The sequence below is a fragment of the Oryctolagus cuniculus genome, chromosome 5 (assembly GCF_964237555.1).
Source record: "Oryctolagus cuniculus chromosome 5, mOryCun1.1, whole genome shotgun sequence".
NCBI lineage: Eukaryota > Metazoa > Chordata > Mammalia > Lagomorpha > Leporidae > Oryctolagus > Oryctolagus cuniculus.
In genome coordinates, this window is record NC_091436.1 from 28,741,039 (window position 1) to 28,757,602 (window position 16,564).

Genomic DNA, 16,564 nt, shown 5'->3' on the forward strand with positions numbered 1-16,564 from the left:
TTTTAATGTTATTTTAATGTGGAAGGTCTAAAAACTAGGCTAGGTTTTTTTTTTTTTTTTGCTGCAATTTCCTTATTTTTGAATTTAATAAATCTTTCATGGAAGTAGAAATGCTGCCTTTGGCTTAATGGAAATATAGAAAAGAAGAGAAATATATATTTCCTCCCCAATCGTAGGACAATATTCATAAGATAAGAACAATGCCTTAAGTAAGTAATATCCATATATTGCTTACACAGTGTGTACTGTTTACTTGATAAATAAATATGTTGGTTGATCATTTTCTAGAACTTATTAAGGAATAAGCTACTATCCAATGTTATTAAGGAATTTGTTGGCATATCTAATAGATTTCTAGAGAAAATTTGACCCATGACCTAAGTATATCTTGAGGAGAGGACATATGTGTGATTAGAAATCTTCCTAAAATATTTTAAAGCTTTTACTAGTTCTTTATTAAATCTATTTCTTGTTTGCTTATTGTGTCTTTTCCAAAGCAATGGAATTCATTCTTATTTTTCTTCCCTCTGCCTGGAGCCTGCGGTAGCTTGTTCCATCTGTATTCTGACTGCCTCGAGTAGCTGACGAACTTCATTATCCACATCCTACGGGGAAAGAACTGGCATTGAGCATAATCTACACCATCTACAAGCAAGATGCTTATGTCATGGTAGTCTCTAGGCTGCCTCCCCTTGTTCTCTCTTGCTTCCTTGCTCCACATAGCTCCACCATCAATTCTATTCCTAAATGGTTTATGCAAAATCAAACTAAAAGAGCAACCCAACTTGAACCAAATGGTACCTCACTTTGTCCATTTTATGTTGCTGTAACAGAATGCCACAGACTGAGTAATTTACAAATACTAGAAGTTTCTTTTGCTTACACTTCCAGAAGCTGGGAAGTCCAAGGGCATGGTGATGGCATCTTGTCAGGGCCCTCTTGCTATGTCACCCGTGGCAGAAAGTGGAAGGGCAAGAAAGAGCAAGAGAACAAAAGAAAACTGAACCTGCTTTTCAAACAAACCCACTTCAGCATAACCACTCTGTGTCCTCTTGACCTAAACACCTCCCAATAGACCCTACCTCCTAATACTATTGTGTTGGGAATTATGTTTCCAAGACGTGTACTTTAAGGGCTACATTCAAGCAATAGCAATATCTAATACAATAAAGAGATTGGAAAGTTATGATGTTATTGGACACTGATTGTATATTTCCAATTATTGTGCCTCATTCAAGAAATAAAAAGAAATACTTCCGAAAAGTTAGTCTGTGCTTTCTATTCTGGAACTGCATTAAAAAGTCACTCACTACTCATTTCTGAAAGAGAGCTGTCTGAGGAAAGAAAAAGTTGACTTCTATATTATTTTTTGAATATAGTAGGTAGGTAATAGTAGGTTTGATGTTGAACTCATGCTTAAATACCTTCTACTGGTAAAGACCACAACATGTCCCATCATGGTATACTAAGGGTTAAATGCCTGTGACTGTTGCTTTTTAACTATTTTCTCACTAATTCCAAAAGAATGGATCAAAAACAGATTCAGAATAGTCAATTTTTGTGTGCCCATGGTATTTCTCAATACAGTAAGAATATGGGTTAAGTTCATCTTCTACTGAAATAATCCTGAAAATGTTTAGTAGAAATAAACATTAGTAAACAATGTCTGGGCCTTACCTTTTCCATTTGCCTAAAGTACCTTTACTCATTTCATCTGTTACAAATTTTCTCTAAAGTGGAATGATATATGTCTTATAGAAATTGTTTTTAGAGAGGAATTGCATGTATCATAATTTCTACTTATTTAACAGTTTTTATGTCACTAACTTGGAACCAGGTAAAACCCAGAGAATAAAGTGATGAAAAATATCTCTGTTCTTAAAGGTCCTACATTCTACCCATGCTTAAGAAAACTAAAGTGAAGCAGAGTAAATGAAAAAATAAAGTGGTAAAAAAATCATATCCCAGAGGCAACCAATGAAAAATAAATATAGACAAGATTTTAAATATGTTTTCATATGTTGGGAGTTAGTTGAAGCCTATGGAAGCAGAAAAATCCCATGCTTTAACCCAACTTTGAAAAGATTCATTCTAACTCTGTGCAAAAACAAAAGAGACACGAATTGAATTAGAGGGTCTTGGAGGAATTTCAGTAGTGAAATGCTAGTACCTTAGACTACATATTAGTGCTAAGTCATGACAAATTGCTTAACTTGGGTTATTTTTTTGAAGGCTCAGTTCAAGATATGGAGTAGGTAGGAAAGAAAATCAACCCATCCTGACCTGATCAAGAAAGTAGATATTAACACCTGGATACAGGTAAACATTGATGCTCATGAGGCTTAATCCTTAGGGATCTTCAGTTGCAGGAGGGCTTTGCAAGCTTCTTGTCTGACCCTAGAATATATTCATTTGATCTTTTTTAAAATACTTTCCAAAACTAAGATATGTTAACTGCCATTGGTTAAGACCACTCTTTCCACTGTGTCATACCACTGCCAAAGACAGGTGGCAATAGTCTTAGACATGTCTAGAGTCAACTCCAAGGAAGCTGAGTAGAGGACTGTAGTAAATTGTTAATCATGGCCCATAATAAATCATTCCTTATTCAGACTCCTTTGCGAGGTGACTCTTTTGTTGCAGAAGTGAAACATTAAGCCTCTGCTTAAAGAAGACGTTCCTCTTCAACTTTTGGTCCTGGGAATCCAGCTGCTTTATAAACAGATCTAGGCTAGTCTTTGGAGACAGAGGACATGTGAAGAGGAAGAGCATAGTGAATGAATCTCTACATGGAGACAGAGGCTACATATGGAGACTCAGAGTGACGATGTTTGACAGTAATAGCAAAGGCTGCAGTCAAGGTATCCTGACTGATAGCCCATACAGTGGAGATAAGCCATCCCCTTGCAGCTCCAAAAACACAACCAAAAGGACTGCAGGTAATAAAAAAAAATTATTGCTTCATGGTACTTTGTTGTGATATTTTTTAAAACACACTAGTAGATAACTGGTATAATGATAATTTAATTTGATTTCAGTAAACATATTTGAGTAGTTTGCAATAGCTTTAATATGCAGTTAGGTTATTGCTTTTCTCCGTATGTAGGCTTGGGTTCCAGGAATACTCTAGCATCCCATTGTGCTGGCTCTCATAGCATCATGACACCAGTGTGCAGAGCCCAAGAAGGAACTGCAAAATGAATGTGGCCTATGATACCTGGCACGAGAAGTGTGTGAGCACTAGAAGAAAAACAATGGTGAGAATGTATATATGTGTGTGCATGTGTGTGTGTGTGTGTGTGACTGCAATTCCTAAATGTGATCACAATTTCCAAAATTATGATATCTCTGAAACAGAAATAAACACTTCTATACTGCTAAGAATTTAAATTTAGTCTTAATTTATACTTAAATGTTTTAATTTTCAAAGAAAAAACTACCCACACCAGAAGCAATAATGGATTATATGTCTGTGACTTCTATAAAAAATATTGTAGTATACTGTCATATGAAAAGCTAATCAAAACTATGTAGCCAAAAATACAAAAAATATATGTGTTTAGGGTAGTAGATTCTTTTTTATTTTTTTAATATAAAGATAATAGATCTCCAATAGTATTAACTAGAACAAAACATACTAAAAGGGATAAATTATTAAATTGTACATCAACAGTCAGGACAAGGGCTGATCAAGTCACTGTTCGGACTTGCCCCAAATGGTGGAGTTAGAAATGTGTCAGGGGATTCCAATACAATCCCATCAAGGTGGCATGTACCAATGCCATCTCACTAGTCCAAGTGATCAATTTCAGTTCACAATTGATCACACTGATAGGTCTAAGAGTCAAAGGGATCACACAAACAACACTAGTGTCTGCTAATACTAACTGATAGAATAAAAAAGGGAGAGAACGATCCAACATGGGAAGCGGGATACACAGAAGGCTCATAAAATGGCAGATGTCCTAAATAGCACTCTGGCCTCAGAATCAGCCCTTAAGGCATTTGGATCTGGCTGAAGAGCCAATGAGAGTATTGTAGGCATGGAAAGCCAAGACACTCTGGAAAAATTAAAAAAAAAAAGAGGACCTAAATGAAAGATCTCTGCAAGTGAGATCCCAGTGGAAAGAACGGGGCCATCAAAGAAGGAGGTACCTTTCTCTGAAGGTAGGAGAGAACTTCCACTTTGACTATGACCTTGTCTGAATAAGATCAAAGTCGGCAAACTCAAAAGGCTTCCATAGCCTTGGCAACTCATGACTAGAGCCTAGGGAGATTACTAATGCCATAAACAAGAGTGTCAAATTGTTAAGTCAACAACAGGAGTTGCTGTGTACTTACTCCTCATGTAGGATCTCTGTCTTTAATGTGTTGTTCAATATGAATTAACGCTATAACTAGTACTCAAACAGTATTTTATACTTTATGTTCTGTGTGAGTGCAAACTGATGAAATCTTTACTTAATATGTACTAAATTGATCTTCTGTATATAAAGAAAATTGAAAATGAATCTTGATGTGAATAGAATGGGAGAGGGAGCAGGAGATGGGAGGGGTGCAAGTGGGAGGGAAGATATGGGGGGGAAGCCATTGTAATCCATAAAATGTACTTTGGAAATTTATATGACAAAATAAAAGTTAAAAAAAGAAAAAAAAATTTTTTTAACTTTTATTTAATGAATATAAATTTCCAAAGTACGGCTTATGGATTACAATGGCTTCCCCCCCATATCATCTCTCCCACCCGCATCCCTCCCCTTTCCCACTCCCTCTCCCCTTCCATTCACATCAAGATTCATTTTTGATTCTCCTTATATACAGAAGATCAGTTTAGCACACATTAAGTAAAGATTTCAACAGTTTGCTCCCACACAGAAACATAAAGTGAAAAATAATAGATGATTTTTTAAATGATGATGAAATCAGATCAGACCTATTGTCATGTTTAATCCCAGCAAGAGTCAAGTTGGGAATTGCTAATTTCTTCTTCTTTTTTTTTTTTTTTTTTTACAGAAGATCAGTTTAGTATGCATTAAGTAAAGATTTCAACAGTTAGCACCCCCGTAGAAACACAAAGTGAAATATACTGTTTGAGTACTCATTATAGCATTAAGCCTCAATGTACAGCACATTAAGGACAGAGATCCTACATGAGGAGTAAGTGCACAGTGACTCCTGTTGTTGACTTTACAAATTGACACTCCTGTTTATGGCATCAGTAATCTCCCTATGCACCAGTCATGAGTTTCCAAGGCTATGGAAGCCCCTTGAGTTCTCTGACTCTTATCTTGTTTAGACAAGGTCATAGTCAAAGTGGAGGTTCTCTCCTCCTCTCCTCCCTTCAGAGAAAGGTACCTCCTTCTTTGATGACCTGTTATTTCCACTGGGATCTCACTCACAGAGATCTTTCATTTAGTTTTTTTTTTTCTTTTTTTTTCCAGAGTGTCTTGGCTTTCAAGCCTGAAATACTTTCATGGGCTTTTCAGCCAGATCCGAATGCCTTTAGGGCTGATTCTGAGGCCAGAGTGCTGTTTAGGACATCCACCATTCTATGAGTCTGCTGAGTATCTTGCTTTCCATGTTGGATCACTCTCCCCTTTATTTATTCTATCAGTTAGTATTAGCAGGTACTAGACATGTTTATGTGCTCCCTTTGACTCTTAGTCCTTTCATTATGATCAATTGTGAACTGAAATTGATCACTTGGACTAGTGAGATGGCATTGGTACATGCCACCTTGATGGGATTAAATTGGAGTCCCCTGGTATGTTTCTAACTCTACCATTTGGGGCAAGTCAGCTTGAGCATGTCCCAAATTGTACATCTCTTCCCTCTCTTATTCCTACTCTTATGTTTAACAGGGATCACATTTCAGTTAAATTTCAACACTTAAGAATAACTGTGTATAAATTACAGAATTAAACCAGTCATATTAAGTAGAACAGACAAAAAAACTACTAAGAGGGATAATGTATTAAGTTGTTCATTAACAGTCAGGGCTATGCTGATCAAGTCACCGTTTCTCATAGTGTCGATTTCACTTCAACAGGTTTCCTTTTTGGTGTTCAGTCAGTTGTCACCGATCAGGGAGAACATATGGTATTTGTCCCTTTGGGACTGGCTTATTTCACTCAGCATGATGTGTTCCAGATTCCTCCATTTTGTTGCAAATGACTGGATTTCGTTGTTTCTTACTGCGGTATAGTATTCTAAAGAGTACATATCCCATAATTTCTTTATCCAGTCTACCATTGATGGCCATTTAGGTTGGTTCCAAGTCTTAGCTATTGTGAATTGAGCTGCAATAAACATTAGGGTGCAGACCGCTTTTTTGTTTGCCAATTTAAATTCCTTTGGGTAAATTCCAAGGAGTGGGATGGCTGGGTCGAACAGTAGGGTTATATTCAGGTTTCTGAGGAATCTCCAGACTGACTTCCATAGTGGCTTGACCAGTTTGCATTCCCACCAACAGTGGGTTAGTGTCCCTTTTCCCCCACATCCTCACCAGCATCTGTTGTTGGTAGATTTCTGCATATGAGCCATTCTAACTGGGGTGAAGTGAAATCTCATTGTGGTTTTGATTTGCATTTCCCTGATTGCTAATGACCTTGAACATTTTTTCATGTGCCTGTTGGCCATTTGGATTTCCTCGTTTGAAAAATGTCTATTGAGGTCCTTGGCCCATCTCTTAATTGGGTTGCTGGTTTTGTTTTTGTGGAGTTTCTTGATCTCTTTGTAGATTCTGGTTATTAACCCTTTATCTGTTGCATAGTTTGCAAATATTTTTTCCCATTCTGTGGGTTGTCTCTTCACTCTCCTGACTGTTTCTTTTGCAGTACAGAAACTTCTCAATTTGATGCAATCCCAATAGTTGATTTTGGCTTTGACTGCCTGTGCCTCCCGGGTCTTTTCCAGAAATTCTTTGCCTGTGCCAATATCTTGAAGGGTTTCTCCAATGTTCTCTAGTAACTTGATGGTGTCAGGTCGTAGATTTAGGTCTTTAATCCATGTTGAGTGGATTTTTGTGTAAGGTGTAAGGTCGGGGTTTTGCTTCATGATTCTGCACGTGGAAATCCAATTTTCCCAGCACCATTTATTGAATAGGCTGTCCTTGCTCCAGGAATTAGTTTTAGATCCTTGATCAAATATAAGTTGGCTGTAGCTGTTTGGGTTGATTTCTGGTGTTTCAATTCTGTTCCATTGGTCTATCCATCTGTTTCTGTACCAGTACCATGCTGTTTTGATTACAACTGCCCTGTAGTATGTCCTGAAATCTGGTATTGTGATGCCTCCGGCTTTGTTTTTGTTGTACAATATTGCTTGAGCTATTCGAGGTCTCTTGTGCCTCCATATAAATTTCAGCACCATTTTTTCCAGATCTGAGAAGAAGGTCTTCGGTATCTTGATTGGTATTGCATTGAATGTATAAATTGCTTTTGGGAGAATGGACATTTTGATGATATTGATTCTTCCAATCCATGAGCATGGAAGATTTTTCCATTTCTTGGTATCCTCTTCTATTTCTTTCTTTAAGGTTTTGTAATTTTCATCGTAGAAATCTTTAACGTCCTTGGTTAAGTTTATTCCAAGGTATTTGATTGTTTTTGGAGCTACTGTGAATGGGATTGATCTTAGAAGTTCTTCCTCAGCCATGGCATTGTCTGTGTATACAAAGGCTGTTGATTTTTGTGCGTTGATTTTATACCCTGCTACTTTGCCAAACTCTTCTATGAGTTCCAATAGTCTCTTAGTAGAGTTCTTTGGGTCACCTAAATAAAGAATCATATCATCTGCAAAGAGGGATAGTTTGAGTTCTTCCTTCCCAATTTGTATCCCTTTAATTTCTTTTTCTTGCCTAATAGCTCTGGCTAGAACCTCCAGAACTATATTGAATAGCAGTGGTGAGAGTGGGCATCCCTGTCTGGTACCAGATCTCAGTGGAAATGCTTCCAACTTTTCCCCATTCAATAGGATGTTGGCTGTGGGTTTTTCATAGATTGCTTTGATTGTATTGAGGAATGTTCCTTCCAAACCCACTTTGCTTAGAGTTTTCATCATGAATGGGTGCTGTATTTTATCAAATGCTTTCTCGGCATCTATTGAGATAATCATATGGTTTTTCTTCTGCAGTCTGTTAATGTGGTGTATCACATTGATTGTCTTGCGCACATTAAACCATCCCTGCATACCAGGGATAAATCCCACTTGGTCTGGGTGGATGATCTTTCTGATGTGTTGTTGCATTCTATTGGCGAGAATTTTATTGAGGATTTTTGCATCTATGTTCATCAGGGATATTGGTCTGTAATTCTCTTTTAGTGCTGCATCTTTTTCCGGCTTAGGAATTAAGGTGATGCTGGCTTCATACAAAAGAATTTGGGAGGATTCCCTCTTCTTCGATTGTTCTGAATAGTTTGAGAAGAATTGGAGTCAGTTCTTCTTTAAATGTCTGGTAGAATTCAGCAGTGAATCCATCTGGTCCTGGGCTTTTCTTTGTTGGGAGGGCCTTTATTACTGTTTCAATTTCTGCCTCAGTTATGGGTCTGTTTAGGTTTTGATGTCTTCCTGGTTCAATTTAGGTAGGTTGCATGTGTCCAGGAATCTATCCATTTCTGATAGGTTTCCCTGTTTGCTGGCATACAAGTCCTTGTAGTAATTTCTGATGATTCCTTTTATTTCTGTGGTATCTGTTGTTACATTTCCTTTTTCATCTCTGATTTTATTGATTTGGGTCTTTTGTCTTCTTTTTTTAGTTAGTTGGGCCAATGGGGTGTCAATTTTGTTTATTTTTTCAAAAAACCAGCTCCTCATTTGGCTGATTTTTTGGAATGTTTTTCTTGATTCAATCCTGTTGATTTCTTCTCTGATTTTAATTATTTCTCTTCTCCTACTAGATTTGGGTCTGGTTTGCTGTTGGTTTTCTAGATCCTTGAGGTGAATTGAAAGCTCAATTCAATGTGACTAATGATAAGTGGTAACTTTGCCCTGCCACTTGCCAAAGATAAGTTCTAATATATGCTTTGAATTCCCTGGGATCTTTTGCTGTGAGGTTTCCTTCCTTTATCTTCTTTCATATTGATGACCGTATTTCTGTGTTTCTGTGTGTAACACATCTTTAAGCATCTGCTGCAGGGCTGGACGAGTGGCAACAAATTCTTTCAATTTCTGTTTGCTATGAAAAGTCTTTATTTCACCTTCATTCACAAATGATAGCTTTGCAGGATATAATATTCTGGGCTGGCAGTTGTTCTCTCTTAGTGCCTGGGCTATATCTCGCCATTCCCTCCTAGCTTGTAGAGTTTCTGATGAGAAGTCAGCTGTGAGTCTGATTGGAGATCCTCTGAGAGTAATCTGACGTTTCTCTCTTGCACATTTTAGGATCTTTTCTTTATGTTTCACTGTGGAGAGTTTAATTACAACGTGTCATGGTGAGGATCTCTTTTGGTCATGTTTATTAGGGGTTCTGTGAGCTTCCTGTACTAGGATTTCTCTGTCCTTCTCCAAACCTGGGAAATTTTCTGCTAATATCTCACTAAAAAGGCCTTCTAATCCTTTCTCCCTTTCCATGCCTTCAGGAACTCCTAGAACCCGAATGTTGGGTTTTTTAATAGTATCCTGAAGATTCCTGACAATATGTTTTAGATTTCTAATTTCCTCTTCTTTTCTTTGGTCTGACTGTATCCTTTCCTGTTCTCTGTCTTCTAAGTCCGATATTCTCTCTTCTGCTTCACCCATTCTGTTTGTAAGGCTCTCTATTGTGTTTTTCATTTGATCTATTGAATTCTTCACTTCAGTCACTATCACAGTTTCCTGTTGTACTAGTTGTTTCATTTCATTTTGATTCCTCCTTAATATTTCATTTTCACAAGAGAGATGTTCTACCTTGTCCATTAAGGATTTCTGTAGTTCAAGAATTTGTTTTTGAGAACTTCTTAATGTTCTTATCAATTTTTTGAAATCTGCTTCTTGCATTTCTTCTATGTCATCATCTTCATAATCTTGAATTGGGGTGTCTTTTTCATTTGAGTGCGTCATGGTGACTTCCTTGTTTATATTACCTCGGTTTTTGCGTTTGTTATTTGGCATATTGGAGATATTTGGTTTCTTCACTGTGGTGCTTTTTCTTGTTATACTATGACTCTAGATTAAGTGGACTATCTGTTTTTGATGGAGCCTTAGGGCTTGAGATGGGTGTGGCCTGAGAGCTCTGTTTGGTGTGCCAAAGGTGACACTCCCAGGTTAGGCGTGGTAAATCTCTCTCTCTCTCTCTCTTTCCTTTTTTGATTCAAAAGGGAAGTAATTCCACACAACTGAACGAAGTTGGAGGTAGTTAGCAGGCAAATGATATACCCACAGGAGCCAGAGATCGGAAGCTCTTTCCCAAGGACCACACAGGGAATCTGTTCGGCCCTCAGAGTGGGCTCAAAGTCTCCTTCAGTCTCCCACTGGGTTGCCAAAGTTACGGAATTGTAGCGTCTCTGGAGAGTGCTCACGTGAATTCCGTGAGTTCTCTCCCCCACCGTCTCTTTTTTCACAGTCTCAGTTCAGTAGCACCACAAATTTACTAGGTCCTAATCTCCTGTTAATTCGCCCCGCCCAGAGTCAGGTTTTTCTGCTAGGCTCAGGGCCGGTGCAGACCTGAGGTCGCTCTGCTTATGACGTATGTCCAAGATGGCGCCTGCTCTTTGTCTTGCTCGCCCTTGAGAGGTGAGCGGAGAGACAGAAACCCGTGTCCGTATCATTCACTTTTTTTCTCTCTCTCTCTCTTCTAGTTAGCCTGGTAAACTTTTCCCCCCGGGGTCATTCCCTCTAGTCTCCTCTCTCCGCTTGCCTGCCGGTGTCTCGGGCTATTGAGGTTCGGCTCACCTCGCGTTCCAGCGCTGGTGTATTGAGTCTGCAGCTGGTGTCACGAACTGTGGGCTCCCACACTCTCCACGCAGGTCCGCTGTGAATCACACGTTCCGGAAGAGTTTCTTCTGCTGTTTCCTCCCCTACTCTTCCTTGAACCTGCAGGATCTCCACTTTTATTAAACTATCTCTCCCCAGACTATCAGTGTGCCCCCTTCCTATTCTACCATCTTGCCTCCTCCACCAAAAAAAGAAAAAAAAATTAAAAACTACTTTCAATAAGTGAGAAAAAAGATAATAGATGTCATGTATTTCATAAATACAATTCTAAGAAGAAAACCTTCTTCATCTCTCCCTGCTCAGTCCCCACTATTTCCTTCCTTTCTTTTTTCTTTAATTTTTGCAATAAAAGAATTTCAATTTACTTTATAATCATGGGCTTAATGCATCAGTAACTAGAATGTTTGATAAGTAAAAAGTAGAAAGACAAGGGATAGCTGATTCTTACACATATAATGTTATTTTCTGGATCAGCTTTGCAAATTTGTACTTTGTTTTGCTTTCTCATTCTAAATAAATACTCTGTTATATAATTTTGAATTTATTATTTATTATTTTTCTTATTGTAATATGTCTAAAGTGCATACGGTTCAAGCCTCAAAAAGTCAGGTTCTAAACTTGATTATATCGTGTACTATCACTGGAACACTGAGTAAAATATTGAAATTAAGAAAGGGCTATGAAAGCTTAAATGTACACGGTACACATTCTGTCTTTACATTTCCATTCCAAAGAGTACTAAATGTGTCCCCAGAATATGACTACCTAAAGAAGTTGTCATGGCTTTGCAAGCTCTTGAAGGTCACAGGCTCATCTTAGCTGTCAAAATGCCTATTCTGTGTCAACCGAAATAAATCCTAAATATCGTAGGCCACAAGCTACTTGAAACATCAGATACAAAAATTTTATCATATGGATTTATTCTTTTAATTTTAAAACATTTTTATTGAGCATAAATTACTGTTCTTTTTAACTTTTATTTAATAAATATAAATTTCCAAAGTACAGCTTATGGATTACAATGACGTTTTCCCCCACATAACTTCCCTCCCACCCACACCCCTCCCATCTCCCGCTCCCTCTCCCATTCTATCCGCATCAAGATTCATTTTCAGTTATCTTTATATACAGAAGATCAATAAATTAAGTAAAGATTTCAACAGTTTGCACCCACAGAGAAACATAAAGTGTAAAATACTGTTTGAGTACTAGTTATAGCATTAATTCATATTGGACAACACATTAAGGACAGAGATCCTACATGAGGAGTAAGTGCACAGTGACTCCTGTTGTTCACTTAACAATTTGACACTCTTGTTTATGGCATCAGTAATCATCCTAGGCTCTTGTCATGAGTTGCCAAGGCTATGGAAGCATTTTGAGTTCATAAATTACTGTTATTAAACATTAATGAATATTAACAATATTAATGATAATAAACATTATTATTACTATTTAAGAGTAATTTATGAGAAAAATAATGTCTCCTTTCTCAATGGACATCAAGAAGATAGTCTGTGATATGCATTTTTTAAAGATTTTCATTTATTTATTTGAAAGGCAGAGTTACAAAGAGGCAGAGAGACAGAGACAGAGAGGTCTTCCATCTGTTAGCTCACTTCCAAAATGACTGCAATGGCAGGAGGTGGGCCCACCCTAAGCCAGGAGCCAGGAGCTTCTTCTGGGTCTCTCACGCTGCTATAGGGGCCCAAGGACTTGGGCCATCTACTGCTTTCCTAGGCCATAGCAGAGAGCTGGATAAGAAGTGGAGCAGCCAGGACTCGAACGGGTGCCATATGGGATACCAGCACCGCAGGTGGCGGCTTTACCTTCTATGCCACAGTGCCAGCTCCATTTTGTTTGTTTGTTTGGTTGGTTGGCCTTAGTCTGATATTTAATGTTTTATCTGTATCCAACACTATAAAATAAACTTGTGGAGAATGAGGTATCATTTGGGAAAATTTCACTTTATGCTTTTGTCAATTTCAATCATATTTTGCAGCAAGGTACCAGAAACATTCAAACACATTTCAATTTCTGAAACTATCAACACATTACTTATGGCTTTTTCAGGTCAGCATTCTATCTCTAAACTTTTTTTTTAAAATGTTATCTCCTACTTTTTCCCCTAGTTATGGAACAGAAATAAAATGAGTCTCCTGTCAAAACACCATGTCTCTTAAACTAAGGTACCATATCCCTTTGACAAATACTGAAGGTATCAGAACATTAATTTTTCAGATATTTATGAGAACAACTGTCAAGAATATATAATACATATATAAGACAGTGTGGATGTTCCATATTTTATTGAGAAGTGCTGCCTTCTATAAAGTATTTTTCTTTCAGTATTGTGAAATTATAACCACCATACATTGGCCTTGAGTTTGGCAGGATTCTTTATCTCAACAATGTATCCTTAAATAAGATTTTCTGATGAAAAGGTCATGTGCACCTGCCACGAGTTTATCTCTGCTTCTGCTCACTGTAAAAGTGTGTCTGAGATCTGCCTAAACCAATGTAGAAGGAGTAAACTTCGAAAAGCTCATGGAAAATGTAAAGAAAAGTTTGTGTTGGTGCAAAGAAAAAAAAAAAAGTTGAAATCCCTGCATAGTATTTTCATTTCAATATTTTTTAAATTGCATTTGATATGCAGAGAGAGAGAGAGAGAGAGAGCTACCCAATGGTCACAACAGATAAGACTGGAGAAGGGAACTACCCCGTGGGTGGCAGGAACCCAATTACTTGAGCCATCACTGTAGCCTTGCAGGATCTACATTAGCAGAAAGATGGGGTCAGAAGCCTCAGGGAGTTAATCAGACCCAAGCATTTCAAAACACCATGTGAGCATCTTCACCACCAGCCCAAACACCACTCCCTCTGTGAACTTTGTGACAACCCCTAGTATGCATGGATTCCAAAGTTGCTTGCAGCAGAATCATCTTATCTTTAAATGTTGTCTGTCCACAAACATTCTGAAATGCCCGTATAGCTCCTTTTGTACCAACAGGCAAGGTATCTAGGAGAAAATGTTAAGAGAGGAGAAAATAGAAGCACATGTAATCCTCTGATAGAATTCGCTTTCTTTTTCACATGGACTTACATATGCTGCCTTATATGACAGACTGAATTATAAATCTTGATTTCCATAGTTCTTTAAACACCTCATAAAGGGTTCTGTTCTCATTCTTGTTTTGTTAGAAAACATTCTTTTTCATGTCCTTTTGTAAAATTTCCAATTGCTTAAATGTAGGTGAATTCATACCATCTTCTAGATCTTTAGATTTTCTGACGCTGAAGATGAAACCAGAATGCAATCTTGGTGAAATGAGCAAGAGAGCTGAGGCGGGGATAAAAGGAACAGAAACCGTCTCCAAATCCCAGCTCCTCAGCGCCAGCTCAGCCCCAGGACACCTGCAGCAGGTTTTCTAAGGTGACAGACACACTCCTGAAAGTAAAGAAAACCTTGATGCTCAGGAGAAAGTGATCCACGTACCTGTGATCAGATTTCCACTCGGGGAAGCTTCTGTCTATTTAGAACACATCGTTTCCTTCCTTCAGCATTCAGAGCAATAGTGAAGAAAAAATACAGAAACTTGTTCTCCTTACCCAGCTACCATCAGATGAGACGATTGTTCTTCCTATGTGTCATGAATCAAGGTATTAAGATTAAAATAAAGTGATAATTTAACAAGGAAGCCTATACTTTGTTAAAAATCTGCTAGTTCCTTTTAAAAATGTAAATCACAGATCTACTGGGAAATATGCATCTTGCTTAATTAATCTTGGGAACCATCTGAGTATCAGCAACTTATTTATTGAGTGCAATTAGCTGAGGCCCAGAATAGAAGTTAAGGAGAAACCATGCTGCATGGTCCAGTACAAACATGTCATTCACTGAGCTTGAAATGAACTATCTATTGTGTCCTTCTCCTAATTTATAGTCCTGTATAGAGTTTCTAAACAACAGTGTAAATGAGATAGGACTTTCCACCAACCCACACTCACAAATAAATGAGGATATAACATTGCTTGGCAGAAATGGATTTCTTTTCCTGCAAATTAGTAGGGAAGTAAATTATCATTTTGTAGGACTGTGTGCTTTGTCTTAAATTTTAAACTAATATGTAAGGGAATAGATCAGTTTTAGCTACCCTCAGGCCCATTCATCAGAATTAAGGTCCTAGTATTATAGAGCTGGAAGTCTCTTCCAAGGTTATCAAGCCCAGCCTACTCCCCATTCATCAAAGGGAGGACCAACATATGCCCCAGCATGCACTACGATTTGTAATTTGAGGTTGATAGAGTATGGATTTCTGGAAAACTGTGAGTAAATTACCTTATCATTTTCTGCCTTAGTATCACCATCTGTAAAATGAAAACAAGAGTAGCTATTTCAAAGAGCCATTGCAAACTGATCTGAAATTCACAGAAGAAAAAGACATATTGATAAATTAATGTAACAGGTCAATTTGTGACCACAAACCTTAGGATAGGAATGTACTTTTAAAAAGCATCCAGATATATAGTGCTGGCTTCAAAAGCAAAGGCAATAGATTTAAAAATTTAAAAATAATATGCAGAACACAATAGATGGAAACAGTCTCCCTGGTATTTTCTATTTCTTGATCCATTTCTGAATTGCTTTTTCTGTCATCTTTATTTCTCTAATTTCAGTAAATTCAGCAAAATAATAGGTCTCCTGTTGTAGATGCAAGATTAAAAATAGCACTGAACATTGCAAAGATGTGGAGGGCGGTACTGAGCATATTGATTAGCCAATAATTGGCATGTTCATAGAAAGGAACATGGCTGTGAGTGAACAGAGCATCCCTTTAAAATGATGTCTTCATGCTTAATCAGGTTATGCAGCTTCCTTCCTTCCTAAAAAATTGCTTGAACAGGAGCTTGCTGGTCAGCATCAAAGCTGACAGTGAGATCCCAGAGCAAGGAGAACTGCTTTGAGTTCTCTGGGTCCCCTGCTGAATGAGGCGGGGAATAGCTCTGGGGCAGCCAAAAATGGGAAAAATCTCTTCAGATTCAGAACATTTCCTCCTCTGTGACAGAGCTGAAGCCGTTGGGGACTCCAGTTTAGCAGAGATAACTCCAGCCACTAAAGTGTATCACACTGAAAAAAACGGCAGACAAGAATGGCCTGTCTTTGCATTATTATATTTCCGAAAGCCAAGGTAAAGCACTCTACAGCCTCTGAAAATGCAGGTAATAGAAAGCAGTAGGCAGGCAAATAAATGACCGCCCTCTCCCCCTTGGGCTCCAGAAAAGATGATCACTATAATAACCACCATAGTTTGATATTCATTAAATATCAAAAAGACTCTGAGATCCAAATCCTAAAAAATGTGAACTTCAACTCTTTAAGTATCTGTGCTAAGCAGTGACCTTGTCTATTAGTTTTATAATATTATGGAAAAAACTCATCTGTTAGAAAGTCAAAGCTCTAGGGTATCTCTCCTTGCCTCACTAAAAAAAAAAAATTAAGTAAATTCTATTCAACATATTATATTTGCATGTGCTTCATAATTTTCATGTATTTCTAAGCTTCCTTTTTTGGTCAAATAAAAAATGAGGGAATTCAATGAAATAACTCTAATTCCTTGGTGACCAGAGGAGTGACCCATGAGCAAACTGACTCATG

At 37.8% G+C, this 16,564-nt stretch overlaps 1 long non-coding RNA gene across 2 annotated transcripts in view; it reads right to left on the bottom strand.

The window, feature by feature from the left end:
• LOC103349895 (uncharacterized) overlaps positions 1-16,564 on the bottom strand; it is a 37,245-nt gene that overhangs the window by 5,922 nt on the left and 14,759 nt on the right. The window contains exons 3-4 of one of the 2 annotated variants that reach the window (XR_011388951.1): positions 15,248-15,276; positions 14,405-14,549 (exon numbers count right to left, since the gene is read on the bottom strand). This is a non-coding gene — a long non-coding RNA (uncharacterized lncRNA). Of the gene's footprint in view, positions 1-14,130; positions 14,550-15,247; positions 15,277-16,564 lie in introns of those variants that run through there. The other variant, XR_007922797.2, reaches the window with a different exon arrangement.